The sequence below is a fragment of the Bison bison genome, unplaced genomic scaffold, assembly GCF_000754665.1.
Source record: "Bison bison bison isolate TAMUID 2011002044 unplaced genomic scaffold, Bison_UMD1.0 scf7180017864503, whole genome shotgun sequence".
Classification (NCBI taxonomy): domain Eukaryota; kingdom Metazoa; phylum Chordata; class Mammalia; order Artiodactyla; family Bovidae; genus Bison; species Bison bison.
The window spans coordinates 1,300,860-1,311,996 of record NW_011495061.1 but is presented as its reverse complement, the minus strand read 5'-3'; the positions used below and the strand labels follow the sequence as shown (position 1 = coordinate 1,311,996).

The window sequence follows — 11,137 nt, the reverse complement described above, 5'->3', positions numbered from 1 at the left end:
GGTGCAGCCGAGCCCCTCGCGTGGCTGGGAAGCGCACGGAGGGGACCCTGCCCGGGCCCCCAGCGACGCGCGAGGGGCTCGGCTGCACCCTCCCCGCCGGCGCCGCGGTACATCCCTCTGGCTTTCCTCGCGCTCCACTCGATGGCCGGGAGCCACCACCAGGTGTGAGGACCCCCCTCGGGCGGGCTGGGGAGTGGCCCGGGGAGGCCCGGTCCCTTGCCTCGGTCACCAAGGTGGCGCGGCCCCCATGCGCCTCCCGGCCCTACGGCTGCGCGAGCAGGACCGCTGCCGCGTGATCTAGAGCCCCTGGGGTGGGGTGGGGGTCAGAGGGTCGGCGACCCCAGAGGGGACGTGCAGCTCAGAGCCAGATACTGTCCTGCTTTCCACAGACACCATAGGACATGTTAAATAAGTAAACAGTGCTCGGTACATCCATTTTATTCTGCTAGTTCTCCCATTGTCCCAAAGGGTTTCAGTTCCGACATCAAAGCTGCACGTTCCGGGTTTCGTCTGAATTTGAAAGCCGAGTCTTTCTAGTGCTTTCAGAAAGGGTGGGAGGCGCCCTGGAGGCACAGTAGGTTTGCTCGGGGTCACTTTAGTGTAGAGTTAGAGGGGCCTTAAACTCTGAATGCGGTTTTCATAAGCAGAAAAGTCTTCTCTCACCCCACACCACATGGTATGTTCTTTGTGGGGTCCTGACTTGCCAAGTTCCCCTACCCTTTCCTCTCCGACACCCCCAACCCCACCCCAGGACACCACCCGGACTCCAACACTCCCTCTCAGAGCTTAAAGATAAACGGATTGCCTAGGGAATTCATTAAAGAAGGTATTTGTATTTTAGGTTCTGATCCTTTTCAGAAACTGATAAATTAATCCACCAGATTTTCATTCTATTTCCCTTTATTTTAAAATCCTTTCTTATATCCAGGGCAAGGAAAAATGTATCTATCTTTTAATTCTTGAAAATACTTTAGTAGGAAAGTGTTTTGACAATAATGTAAGACCAAGTTCAGCTTATAACTTGGAGAATGTTAGGATTTTGGTTTTTGTCCTCAGAGCTTAGACTTCATTTAATAATAAATTCCAATTTACGATTTCAATGACATTTTCAGAGAAAGGCTTTACACGTGATGCAGAGTGTTTCTGAGAGGCATGTTGACTGACATTATTTATATATGATGAGTATATTATTCATATAAAAGTTAGGATTGTCTGGCTGATGAATAAAAAGAATAGCATATGTGAAATTCTACAAAGTATCTGAACAATATAAATAGTTTAAAATGACATGTTGATTTTGCTAAGACTTCTTTTAAAGTGAAGTTCACATTTGTTATGTGTAAAACCTAATGTTCTGTGTTAAAAATCTCATTTTCAATTTAGGGAACACCAAACTGTTATAGATCACATACTTAACTGATTAGAATAAAGTTCCAATGAACTAAATTATCAAAGAAAATGTATTTTAAAACAACATAGAGAAAGACAATCATGGGAAACATTATTATAAGGCAAAACAATACCTATTTCAGAAAATTTCAATATTATGATAAGATAGAAAATGGCAAAAACACCTTCTGAAATACTTGCCTGATTTCACAAAATCTGACTCAGTTTTGTTAAAAATATAGAATGGCACATGAATTATATTTAAAATGCTTTTGATTTGTAAATCCATACAGATGACTTTAAATTATAAAAATGAAATTTGATCCTTTTGAATATTGTAGCTATGTATATGTTGTATTTTCATACTTATGTAATTTTAAATAACGTAACATTTTATATCAGTGAATGAACTTTGGGAAGTAGGATGCTTTAATTGGTCAGCCTCCTAGTGAAACAGTAACTGGCACAGATAATTTTCTAAAAAGGATGCTTGTACAGGTCAGTATAGACGACTCAGAATTGAACGGCATTAGTTGTAAATGGCAGTATTTTCAGGGGCAACATTTGGAAGAGCTTTAGACACTAATGTCAAGTCCTTCCTCTTGGAGACAGAGGACAAGTCTCTTGCATGTCTGAGTACAGTTCTCACCAGGCTCCCTTGCACACCAGAGAAGGACTATCAGATTTACAAAGAGGGGTGATTCTTTAGCAACTTTAACACGTCGCTGCAAAACCTTTAAAACTGAGAGGAATGGAAAAATAATAAAATTATTGGTTCAGATATTTTACTTTATTTCAAGAAAAATGTAAATTCTTTACTCAAAGAAAGTCTTTTGGTTTTTAAAAAATTGCCAACATAATTCAGCTTTTATTATTAATTCTCATTTGGCTCATGTTCAGATTGATCTAGAGCTTCCCTGGGGGCTCAGTGGTAAAGAACCTGCCTGCCAATGCAGGAGACTTGGGTTTGATCCCTGGGTCGGGAAGATCCCCTGGAGGAGAAAATGGAAACCCACTGCAGTGCTCTTGCCTGGAGAATCCCATGGACAGAGGAGCCTAGCGAGCTACAGTCCACGGGGTCGCAAAGAGTCAGATGTGACTGCGTGCGCATGGGCACGCACACACATATACAGATTGATCTAGAATTTTTGAAATCCAAAAATAGGAACTCTGTTATGAAACAGAGTTTCAATTCCCTCCAATGGCTTAACATGATCACACAAAAGCATCATATTAAAACCAAAAAAATGGATTTCAGCTAGAGTCTGTGCTTGAAGGGTTGATTAACAAATATGTAGGAATTTTAGACTTTTTCAAACTTTGAAATCACAGTTCCTGTAAGGACAGGAAAAGTTTTGAAGCCTGACTATTGTTATTATTAGTCTGTCCATTAAAAGTAGCATTCTGAAAACTTCCTGGGGACAGAGGTTGAGAAACAGCAGTCTCGCTACAGGTTGATCTGGTTTTTATTCTCTAGATGCTAGCCTAGGAGATATATTATTTTCAATCTACCTCTTTGTAAAGATCTTTATTATTTACAAAACAATGCTGTAAAATACATATTTAATAATTGACATCCAGTATAGTAAATATACTGTATGTTCAAACTAGATTTTATTCTTCACAAAACTGACCTGAAATTCTGTAAAGTGTGGCGAATACTGGCAAGAAAGACTCATTACCATCGACCGAGCACCTGACTTTGTTGAGAATGTGTGCATCAGGCCATTAGGCTCAGAGGAAGCACAGGAGCGCTGTGAAGCCTGCGCGGCTTCTCTCTCCTTTGCGGCTGGAAGTGCCTCCACACGCTTTGTCATACGTGTCACATGAACATTACATATGCACGTCCACTACCGTTGTTTGGAAATAGTTTATTTTTTCCCTGAAATTGCTTGGGAATTAGAAGAACAGTAACTCACATCAGTGTTTGCTTCATAATTATGCATTTCAGCTTCCTACTGTCCACATATACTTTTTTAGGAAAACACGGACGGGTGTATGGAGATAGGTTCCCGGGTGTATGAAGACGATGCTTTTGTGTGATCATGTTAACTGTAAAACCATCACAGCCTGACAGTGGGTTTAGTACCTGGAGTCCGCAGAAGAGCACTGGGTATAAAGTGGTCTTTTCTGGTTTTACATTGCAAACATTGCACAAGTGTTGAGATCTAATGGGCACAGAGCTCCTGGAAGCAGCCAGCGGCGTGGCATCTGACACCGCATGGAGCAGTCCCAGAGAACTCAGGGTTAGCTGTCACTCTGAGAAATCCAGTAATGGCCCTTCAGGATTCCGAACGAATTCACCCATAGCTGCCAAGTAGCCGAGTGAATAAAGAACAGTGGGGTCTCCTCTGTGGATGCAGCACCATGCACGTTCGCACTCAGGGAGTCGGGGACACAGTCAAGCAGCGTGCAACCAGTGTGCTCCGCACACAGGGCGCCGTGGTGGACTGAGACACCCACCCCATGTACGCACATACATACAATCCCCCGAGATCTTTCGATTCAAACCCTTTAGGAAATTACACACTTCCTTCGACCTTTCTCCGTCACATTTGAAATTCTCGTTCAGAATTACCTGGGGATGTGCTCAAACAAAACTCGGAATCTGGTTTTATGTTTTCGAAACATTTTGGATTTCTCATTCCCCGAAGACGCTATTATTTACCCTGATGGCTGTCTAGTTCACTGTCCTATTGCCAAATGGCTTCTTGAGTATTTTAAAAAATAAACCTTTAAAGAAAGATTACTTTCGACCGTTAAGAATACTTTTTAAAAGGCCATTTACATGGGCAGTGCCCAAATGTGGTGTGCTGGGGCGTGGGGCTTCCTGGGTAAGGCCCCTGTGGGCTCAGTGTGGTCAGAGCAGATGTGGTTCCTTCTGTTCTGGTGGATGTCCTGGTTTCCATGACAACGGCCCCTCTGTCCTCAACGTCCTTCTGAGGGTGAGGCTTGAGGCTTTCTCATCCTCTGTCCCACTGCGGTCAGGTGTGTCCCTTCCTGCAGACCACAGTGGGCTCTGACCTCCTACTGTGGTCCCCGCCCGAGCCAGCACAGGTCGGCCACGTCCCGTGTCCGCAGGGGCACTGCCCTCAGCCCTCAGGGTCCACCCCTCCATCTGACCCCTTCCCTTCTTGCTGTGACCTGTGCCAGCTCATCCCCAGGTCATGGGACCCTCTCCTCCCACCATCCAAGCTACAGGCACACACACCTCCTCACCAGGTCACACACCACCTACAACATGCGTCAGCCATGTCACACGTGTACAACCCTCTCACACACATGTGCACACGTCACTCACCTACAGGCACACATACAGCCTCACCAGGTCACACACCACGTAGAACATGCATCAGCCACGTCACACGTGTACAACCCTCTCACACACATGTGCACACGTCACTCACCTACAGGCACACATACAGCCTCACCAGGTCACACACCACGTAGAACATGCATCAGCCACGTCACACGTGTACAACCCTCTCACACACATGTGCACACGTCACTCACCTACAGGCACACATACAGCCTCACCAGGTCACACACCACGTAGAACATGCATCAGCCACGTCACACGTGTACAACCCTCTCACACACATGTGCACACGTCACTCACCTACAGGCACACATACAGCCTCACCAGGTCACACACCACGTAGAACATGCATCAGCCACGTCACACGTGTACAACCCTCTCACACACATGTGCACACGTCACTCACCTACAGGCACACATACAGCCTCACCAGGTCACACACCACGTAGAACATGCATCAGCCACGTCACACGTGTACAACCCTCTCACACACATGTGCACACATGACTTCCCATGTGAACATGCATCGTCTCATACACTCTGTAATGCTGGTACTGTTGAGTGGAGCAACTGTTTCCTACTCAGCATCACGACGGGGCCAAGTTCCTCTGAAGTTCTCACCTGGTGTCCAGCTAAACAGCTGCGGTTACTTTCCAATCAGACTTCCTGCTTGGGATTAAGGCGCCTGCTGAGAAACTCCCGCTCTGCTCACATTACTGGGGGGCCCAGGGGCCACCCAGACTTCCAGGTGGTGCTAGGGGTAAAGAATCCACCTGCCAATGCAGAGACTTAAGAGACCCAGGTTCAAGCCCTGGGTTGGGAAGACAACACTTACGTCAAACAGACAAAGACAATCATGGAGATGCCTGGTAGGAAACTGTGGATCTTCCCCCCACTTTCGGAGCCTGGTCTACCTTCTTTGGGCTGCCCTGGTAACTCAGTCGGTAAAGAATCTGCCTGCAATGCCAAAGACCCAGGTTTGATCCCTGGGTCAGGAAGATCCTCTGAAGAAGGCAATGGTGACCCATTCCAGTATTCTCGCCTGGAGAACCCTATGGACAGAGGAGCCTGGAGGGTTACGTCTATGGGGTTGAAGAAAGTCAGACACGACTGAGGTGACTTAGCACACCCACACACCGGCAACCCAGTGAGGTGGTTTAGAGAAAGGACTCCCACCCAACTGCTGCCGCTTCCTGGCTCTGGCCTGAGTGAGGAGCTCCAGTCCTTGGTGGCTCTGGAAACGGAGATGAGGAGGGTGGCCCGTTGGGCGTGTTGGAAGGGTCACAACAGAGGGCTGGCCTCGGAGCAGGGTGGAGGTCCGTGCTGGGGCTCTTGCTGCCCATTGTTAGCGTTTTCTCCGCCTGTGGGCGCCGCCATCATTTCCACTGAGGCACATGGAGGTCCTGAGTGCAGACAAACGCTGACGCTGTGATTTAAGGTGACGCAGCTCAGCAGCAGAAGTGCAGAGAGGAAGAGGTGCCTGCAACAGAGGCGGGAGGCCCCGCGCGTCTGAGAGCAGGCCCCCAGTTCCGCCCCTGCTCCCTGCACCCCTGGCCTGCAGCTTCTCCCAAGGGCCGTCAGAGGGACGGTGGGGCTTCTCGGGGTCTGGAGGCGGGACCTTGAGCAGGAACTCGGGTCTGTCGCCGGGCTGCAGGCCCAAGGCAGGTCACGGCGGGAGCACGTCTGACCTGCCCCGCTGGGCCCCCTGCGGTAGCAGCGATGATGGTTAACAGCTGTCGTTGAACAGAATCCCCGAGGCGCCCAGCCCCTCCGTGTCGGTGAAGGCCGCAGGGGTCTTCCTTCCAACATCACGCGACCCAGCGCTGCTCACCCGACTTCAGGACCAGAGTGCCCGGAGCGATCTACTGCTTCCGGTTTTCATCCTCCAAGGAAAATCCCCGTGGTTATCCGATTTCAGCAAACACTGCCAAAACCGCGGGGGTTTCACAGTCCCGAGCGCTCTGACGTTCACGCTGTAGACGCCGAGGGGAAAGCCGGGTGACCGGTCCTGGGGCTCTGCGGCTGGGCGTGGGGCCGCGGTCGTCCACGCGCGCTCGTCCCAGAGAGCCAGGCCTTCCTCCGCGGGGCTGCGCTCTGTCATCGCCGTGGCTTCCCTTCCGCTCACGCCTCCTTTCTGCATCCTGCGGGACTCCCTGCCCTTCCCGTTGAGAACGCCGTCTAGGTGCTGAGCGCCTGTCCACGCTCGCCGTGTCCCTCCCGCCTGCCCACGAGGGTCATCAGGACAGCTCATCAGGGCCGGCCCTTGAGCCCCGGGAGGCGCTCCCGACGGGGCCCAGACAGTCCCTGTCTCTGCTTCAGTCCTCGGGGGGCCTCGCCCTCGAGACCTCCGCAGCATGGCCGGAAGTGAGCGCCCTGCCTGTACAAACTCTAAAGCCATGTCTGACTTGACGCTTCACGTTAGCCGCGAAGGTGCCTTGTGATGGGGAATTCTCTCCATGGGACTGAGAGGTTCATAAACCAACGAGTGCGATGTAACCACCCAGAGGTACATAATACGTTTATCCTTTCTCTCAGATATACTATGGGTCATAGGCACAGTTTAATAACAAATCAAGTGGGGCTCAGTAGAAATTATCACGAAGAGCTGGAAACGTTCTTCCGTTAACTTTCTCTGCCGAGTCTGGCTCTCGCACAGGGTCCTGAGCAGAGAGAAACCGTCACCAGAGTGGGCACCGCTTCTGGGGTGAAGAGAGGCTGCCCGGGCCGGTGCTGAGTGAGCCTGGGAGGGTCCCTGCAGCCCCCCGTCTTCCGGCGGAGGGAGGCCACGGGCCTCAGGGAGACGCTGCCAGGGGCAGAGTCCCACTGTGGACGGAGCCAGGCCTGTTTGTGGGGCTGCCCGACGCGACCCGGGGCTCCATGTGGGAGAAGTGGGCACATTTCTGTACAAAAGCACAGGTTCTGTCCAGAAGCTCCTAACCCCTCAGGTCTGGACGGAGCTGCTGAATTTTATTTCCCAGAAGATGACGGCGATGCTTTTGACCTCTGACTATTGTTTTAGATCCTCCCTTCTTCAAGGAACTGAAAGCGGGTGTGAGGCGTGGAAGGCAAGTGTGCTGTGTGTGAAAACCCTCGCACAGACTCGACAGCTGGATTTCCTAGGTCTAGGAGACGTGGGGGCAGGAGGCCCGGACCCTCCAGAGAGGCCATCTCTCTCCCAGCGTCCAGCCTCTGCCTCCTCAGGGGTCTCATCCACGGTGGGGCAGCTGCAAGGATATGGAGCTTAGGGGTTCACAACCTGCTCTGGGAGCTAAGTGGCACCTCCTTTGCTCAGATGCCCCCTGACTGCTCAGGCTCCAGAGGTCTCAGGCGGCAGAACACAGGCGGGCCCCTGATTAGGTGGGGGCCTCCTGGGAGTTAAGCGTTCAAGAAGGGGCCACGAAAACCCAGAAGAGAAAATCACGCGAAGTGAACAGAAAGATGCCCGGTGGGGCCTGCTCACCAGGAGGCGAGGCCATGGGCCAGGGCTCCAGGCGACCTCTCCAGCGGGGAGTCCAGGCTGAACCCCTGGCGAAAGGAGGCTGGGTGAGAAGCCCTCCCCCTGACCTCCCCAGCCATCAGTTCTAGCCATGCTTTCTGGAACGTTCGGAACAAACGTAACCCCCGTCTCTCCCTGTCTGGCCTTTCAAATGTGAAGACATGGTTATGTGCTCATCAAAACACTTTTCCCAAAAATTCTGATGCCAGATTATGAGCACCTGAATTAAGGCAGTGGCAAAAGGGACAGTGAGGAAGAGAAGAAACAGATTTAGGCACCCAATAGACCTGTTATAGAAATGACATGTAAGAGGCGAGACGGTTCCAGTTTCCAGTTTGAGAGAGACACTAGTGTAAGGAGATGAGCTGGGCAGCAACCTCGGGCCTCTGCACTCGGCCCAGGAAGACTTGCTTCCTCCCGGCGGTCTCAGGGGCACGCGGGTGGTGGGGTGTCCCTGCCTGCACGGCCACGCCCTCAGGAGGCTTCCTTCAGTTTCTTGACTCCACAGCCGCACAGGGCCTCAGTATCCTCCTCCAGTCCCTTTCTAGCCGCTGGCCAAACCATGAGGAGACCTTTGGGGTCCATCACGGGACAGCACGCTCATTTCTTTGGGGCTTCTCTGATGGCTCAGATGGTAAAGAATCTGCCTGCAGTGTGGAAGACCCAAGTTCGATCCCTGGGTGGGGAAGATCCCCTGGAGGAGGGAATGGCCACCTACTGCAGTATTCTGGCCTGGAGAATCCCATGGACAGAGAGGAGCCTGGCGGACTATGGTCCATGGAGTGGAAAAAAGTCGGACATGACTGAGCGACTAATACACACACGCACACACACACACACGCACACACACGCACAGCAGTTGGGAAGATCACTTCCTCCATGAGAGGTGGGTCATGGAGCCTGGGAGGTGTGCGGTCTAGGGGGCCCGAGAGGAGGGGAAGATAGACTGGGCAGAAGACACAAACACACGAGGAGGAGGCCTGGCGATGAGCACGGAGTCCAGCCTTGGGAGGAGCCCACGTCAGGCCCAGTCAGGCCCAGAGCCTGAGCCTCCAGCAGACACACCCAAGCCCCTGGGAAGTCAGGTTCCCAGCAAAGAGGAGACCGGCTGCTGATTCCTCTAGGGGAACCAAGCCCTGCCCTGCGGCTGAACTTAGCTTGGGGGCAGGGAGGAGGCCCATTTCTGAGAGCAGGGCAGGAAGGGGCTCCCATTTCCAGCAGCATGATGAGATGGCAGAGATGGATCTCTGGCATCTCAGCAGCTGGCGAGATGGATCTCAAGGAGAAGCCTGCTTCAGGAGCAGTGAGGCGGTCCGTCCACGGCCCCCAGCAGGCAGACCCGAGGTGCTCTATGCTGCTCTGCCCGCCGTCGAGTCCGAGCTGTGCGCTGACACTTTCTTCAGCGTTTGTCTCAGGCGAGAAAAACGCCCAAGTGTCTTGGGCACACTCAGCAGTGGCAGCGCTGAGCGCTTCCCATTTGTCTCCGTCCAGTGAAGGCGGGTGCCCTGGGACAGACACCCCGGTGAGGCCACGTCGTGGGCAGGGCCTGGGGTCCGAACATGGCCCGGCATGACCCCCGGGTCCCCGAGTCCTTTCATCTGGATCCCAGCGCTGGACTTCCCTGGGCAGGCTGGGTCCTCTCAAGCCAGCACAGGCAGAGCTGTGGGTCGTGTGTGCACATGTGTGATTGCGTGTGTGATTCACGCACCTCCATCCAGGGCCGTGGCATCTGCCGCGGGTGGGGGCAGTTTTGGCTGCACAGCGGGAGGGGAGGTGCCCCCGGCTCGCTGGAGAGAGGGGGTCCACACCTCAGGTTCCAGCGTGAGACCGACTCCCACTCATCTTCTTTGTTCCTACTGCCTTCCTGGCCCGGGTCATTCACACCTTTAATAAACCCAACTGGACATCATCAGGCTTCCCAGGGGTGCAGTGGTAAAGAGCCTGCCTGCCAGTGCAGGAGACGTGAGATGTGGGTTTGATCCCTGGGACGGGAAGATTCCCTGGAGGAGGGCAGGGCAGCCCACTCCAGTCTTCTTGCCTGGAGAATCCCATGGACAGAGGAGTCTGGTGGGCGGGCTACAGTCCATGGGGCCGCAGAGAGTCGGACACGCCTGAGTGACGGAGCACGCACACACAGATGTCCTTCAGCTAGGCTCCAGACAAAGCTGCTGGACGGAGCTCAGGTTACACCCCGCACGGCCCACCCCAGGGGGCCCCTCTCGTACGTCCAGCTCTCCTGGCTGGTTGTTCACCCAACAGCCTGTGAGAAGAGGCTGATTTCCTCAGTGAGACATTTATCTGAAGGCGCCTTCATTCTACTTCCCTAGGTTTGCTTTTGAAGATTCTGTTTAAAATAAATTGCTGGCATCTATATTCTTGGTCAATAGCAGTTCCTTGACTCCCCAGAGAGACACCTTCAAGGAAGAGACCAGCAACGCCTGACCCCCCAAAGTGCCAGGAGCCACCTGTTTGCGGAAGGTCCAGGATTTTACACGACCGAGATGGGCACCTTGGCCAGTGTTCCCTGAGCCTGCCCTGAGCCCTCAGTGACCACTCACCAGATTCTGCCACCCGCCAGCCCTGCTCCCTGCGGCCCTGTCACGGCCAACTCGGGGCCTGACCCAGCTTCCTCTGATCCCTGAGACAGGACTCGCTCAGTGAGATGCAGACCAGGACGGACAGGGGGAGTCCCCCAGGCCACGGGGGCTCTGTCCCCGTGAAGGAGGTGCCCTGCACTCATCACTGTGAAGATGCATCGTCACCCCTGGCTACCAGTGTGGTGACTGTGTCTTAGCGAGAAGATTCCATGAGTGATCATGACCAACCTAGACGGCATATTAAAAAGCAGAGACGTTACTTTGCCTGCAAAGGTCCGTCTAGTCAAGGCTATGGTTTTTCCAGTGGTCATGTATGGATGTGAGGGTTGGACTATA

General features: G+C 52.6%; 1 protein-coding gene across 1 annotated transcript in view; it reads right to left on the bottom strand.

Moving 5' to 3' along the window:
- The window catches only part of PTPRN2 (protein tyrosine phosphatase, receptor type, N polypeptide 2), a 373,453-nt gene that overhangs the window by 119,371 nt on the left and 242,945 nt on the right, over window positions 1-11,137 (bottom strand).